General features: G+C 37.7%; 1 long non-coding RNA gene across 1 annotated transcript; it reads right to left on the bottom strand.

Moving 5' to 3' along the window:
• Positions 1 to 2,568: 2,568 nt before the first annotated feature.
• Positions 2,569 to 3,083, bottom strand: LOC131256190 (uncharacterized). Its single transcript, XR_009176641.1, has 2 exons — positions 2,977 to 3,083; positions 2,569 to 2,886 (listed from the first exon to the last, which is right to left on the bottom strand). It is a non-coding gene; the product is annotated as an uncharacterized LOC131256190 (long non-coding RNA).
• Positions 3,084 to 4,526: the final 1,443 nt, after the last annotated feature.

Genomic DNA, 4,526 nt, shown 5'->3' on the forward strand with positions numbered 1-4,526 from the left:
TTGTCCTACAGGTTGCATATTGTCTATTATAATTTTTCTTAATTATAGTTTAATTTGAATTATCTAAAAAGAAAGGTGTACTTGTAGTAGTCCATTCAAATGGCCCCACTTAGCCATTTCCTCTTTATTGAATTGATTTGTTACCAATTTTGTGAATGGGATTCTTATTAAACAATCATGTAAATTATTTTTTGAATGACTATCAGGTGTAAGATTCAAAAAATAAATAAATAAAATAAAATAAAATAAAATCCGAAGATATTTAATAAAAATTTACAGATATTTTAGCAACGGACCAAATCCATCACTAATTTCTCAACAAGTAGCATTACAACAATGGATTTGTCCGTCGCTCTCCTTCGATTAGCGACGGACTTTATCCGTCGCTAATATTTTTAATGACGAATAATTCAGGTGGATTTTTAGAATTTCAGTGATGGATTTTTAATTTTTTGCGACGGACCTTATCCGTCAACCCAGTAAACAGCAACGGATGAAGTCCGTCGTTTTTTTGGTTTTATGACGGATTTGGTCCGTCGCAAATCTGCGATTTTGGCCTACCAAGTGATCTGTTCACATTACATGTAAAATAAAGATGTATCAATTGATTGTTATCATAATAGTTTTGCCTGCTTTGGATGGTGAAATGGTCCAAATAAAAAATGAATAGTGTTGATGGTTAGAATACGTTAGATTGAATATCCACACCACCGGATCTTCCCCAAACATTTCAAAATATGTAGGAAGAACTTCTAGATCCACCCGTTGCTTTGGGACGGAGCTTGTGTACCGAGTAACTCAGCACGCTAAGCGTACTGAGCAATATATGTGGGGTCCACTATGATTTACCTAATTTTTCCACTCCGTCCATCCATTTTAACAGATAATTTGAGTGCTACATACCAAAAACGAAGTATATCCAAATCTCAAGTGGACCTCACAGTGGGAAACAGTGTGAATTGAAATTCAACTGTTGAAAACTTCTCAGGGGCCATAGAAGTTTTGGATCAATCTGTTATTTGTGTTTTCCCTTCGTCCATGTCTGTGTGATATTATGAACAGGTTGGATGACAAATAAACATCACTGTGGGCCCTACCAAGGTTTCAACAGTGCAAGTCATTATTCTCAGTTTTTCCTATTCTGTGGTCCACTTGAGCTTTGGACATGCTTCGATTTTCAGCTCAACCACTAAAATGAGATGGAAAAACGGATGGACGGAGTGGATTATCCACACACATTCACAATAAACCCAACTGAGTTTACTTAGTATGATAACTTACTGGGTAACTCAGTAGGCATCCGATTTCGTTGCTTTGGACCCAAGACTCTCTTTCTGTTTTTTTTTTTTTTTTTCTTCTTCTGTTAGCTTGTTAGTACACCCACCGTCAGTTCACACATTAGGGAATCGATACCAAGACCATTTTCCTTGTACAAGTTCAATACTTAATAAATGCCGATTTCCTGGTAACCTAACCAGCCAGGTGGCTAGTGGTCAATGCTGTGTGGAGCCCACCATGATGTATATGTTTTATCCACGCTGTCCAACCATTTTGAAAGATAAGTTTAGCTTTTGATCTAAAAAATGAGGTAGATCTAAATCTCAAATAGACCACACCATGGGAAAATAGTAGTGATTGAATGTCCACCATTAAAACCTCCTAGGGCACTGTAATGTTTATTTGACATATAACCTGTTAATTAGGTCATACAGACTTGGATGAAGGGAAATTATATATATCAGCTTGATCCAAAACTTTTGTGGCCTCCAAAAATTGTTTAATGGTGGGCGTTCAATCAACACTGTGCAGTCTATTTGAGATTTGGATCAACCTAATTTTCAGGCTCATACCATATACATCATGGTGGGGCCCACAGAGCAAGGACCACTAGCTAGTAACCAATCCCTTTCCAACGTGAGATCCACTTTGATGCATGTGTTTTATATCAATGCCATCAATTAATTTTACCAGCTCATTTCACGGCTTGAGTCGAAAAGTGGGCCCTGCCACAGGAAACAGTGGGAGTCATGGCAGCAACCATTGAAACCTTCCCATGCCCGCCGTGGACGTGGATGAAGGGAAACACAAATATCAGCTCGATCTAAAACTGTTGTGGCTGCCAAAAAGTTTTTAATGGTGGGGTGTTCAATCTCCATCATTTCCTGTGGTGTGGTCCACTTGAGCTTTGGATCTGCTTCCATTTTGAGTTCATGTTCTAAAATGAGCTGTAAAAATGGATAAATGGCATTGATGTAGAATACATACATCACAGTAGACTCCACAGCTCCCCCTCTGGTGAATAGGCAAGGATCACACCAATTCAAACCATAAGCTAGGAACAAGCCCCAAAGATCACAAGCAGTATCCGGTGGACTAAACACCTACCATACATCATAAGCAACATTGCATCACCAAAACTAGCCTTCAGGTCACCCATCACCGCACGGAGTTTCAATCCAATTACTGGTCAAAATAGCTGATAATGGACGGCAATGAGCAAGCCTACTCAAAATATTGATTTTTCCTAGCCCAGGCTTAGTCCATTGCCAGCTTTAATTATTCCATACATTCAACGTCAATATCTACATCTTACTAATAAAAATATTCAATTACATTTTTATTTTCATTAAAAATTTTCAATAAAATATTTGGCTACAGATTGTAGAATTGGATGGACATGCCAATATCTTTGCAGTGAGACTGATGCAACCACTTAATAATTAAAACCAAAACAAAGAAACCGATGTCCTGTTTAAATCAACCACACATCCAAGAAGACAAGCTTCCTTCATCTTAGATCAGACTGTAGAGATGGTGCCAGAATCATAGCCCGAATCCAGTTGCGCGTAGTGAGCATGCCCTCAATCTAGTTGCCCGGTCTTCATCCTATATGGAAAGAAGTCAAGTCTGAAAAAAATAACATAAAAAAAAAAAAAAAAAAAAGAAAGAAAATACAATGCCTTATCTTCTCCTTACCCACTGAAAAGTAAGTCTATGGACAGAACCAATGCCCCATCTCCTTCCGTTTGAAAAGTATGCCCTCATTTCCACCCTATGGATGAAACAATAGATGCCATAAAAAAACGTTTTCTCTGCTTAGGAAGCTAAAATGGTCCAAATAAAAGTTTGATGGGATGGTCCCAACCATTTGATTAGCATGGGAAATTGAAGTTTGATGGGTGGAACTTTCTAATAAATATTGGCCGTTAAAATATGTTAAATCGAATATTTGCACCGTCATATTGTCGAATTAAAATGGTTAAAAAGTAAGATTTGAAAATTGTAGAAAAATTAAATAAAATCATTTTTTACCTTTGTTATTCCACTTTCCTTAATTATGTTTAGTTTTGTCATATGTTAGAAAGTTATTAAGAAAACTAAGCATTTATATAAAAACTTCTCACTAATCTTCTATATTTGAAAACAAGAGTATGCCATGTGAGCAACCTCATGCAACCGCGGGAGCCACAGTCGGGATCATAGCATGGTGCGGTGTGGTGTATCTTTAGTCGGCACTTTTGTTTTCCTGCTTTGGATGGTGAAATGGTTCAAACCGAACTTTGATAGGACTGTGAAATGGTCCAAATCAAACATGTATAGCATTGATGGTTAGAATATGTTAGATTGAATATCTACACCACTAGATCAACCCCACATCTCAAAATACCCTTAGAGAGGTAGGAAGAGCTTCTAGATCCACCTGTTGCTTTGGATCCCAAGAATCTTACAAGTTTAATAGGTAATAAAGGCAGATTCCTTGGTAACCCGGACACCAAGAAGACTCGTGTGTTTTATATCAATACCATCAATCAATTTTGCCAGCTTATTTCAGGGCATGAGCCAAAAAAGAAGCAATCCAAAACTCAAATGGACCACACCACGTGAAACAATGGGATAATTATGACACCAATCATTGAAACCTTCCTATGACCGGTCGTGATGCTTTTGCTTATTTGCCATCCAACCTGTTCACACCGTCACATAGACCTAGACAAAGGGAAACACAAATATCAGCTTGAACTAAAACTTTCTTTGCTGCCAAGAAGTTTTTAATGGTAGAGTGTTAAATCTCCATCATTTCCTATGGTGTGGTCCACTTGAGCTTTGGATCTGCTTCAATTTTGGGCTCATGCCCTAAAATGAGCTAGCAAAATGGATGAATGGCATTGATGCAACATCACGGGGGACTCCACAGCACTGCCTCCGGCCAATAGGCTCCTGACAAAGATACACCAATTCAAAGCATAAAAGCTAGGAATGAGCCCCAAACATCAAAAGCAATATCTGGTGGATTGAACACCTAGTGGAGTTTCAATCAAACTAGTGGTCAAAATAGATGATAATGGACGGCAATGAGCAAGCCTACTAAAAATGTTGATTTTTCCTAGTCCCGGCTTGGTCCATTGCCAGCTTTAATCATTCCATTTGAGTCAACATCAATACCTACATCTTACTAATAAAAATATTCAATTACTTTTTTCTTTTCATTAAAAATTTTCAATAAATTGTTTGGGGATAGATTGTAG

The sequence above is a fragment of the Magnolia sinica genome, chromosome 9 (assembly GCF_029962835.1).
Source record: "Magnolia sinica isolate HGM2019 chromosome 9, MsV1, whole genome shotgun sequence".
In the NCBI taxonomy this organism is placed as follows: Eukaryota; Viridiplantae; Streptophyta; class Magnoliopsida; order Magnoliales; family Magnoliaceae; genus Magnolia; species Magnolia sinica.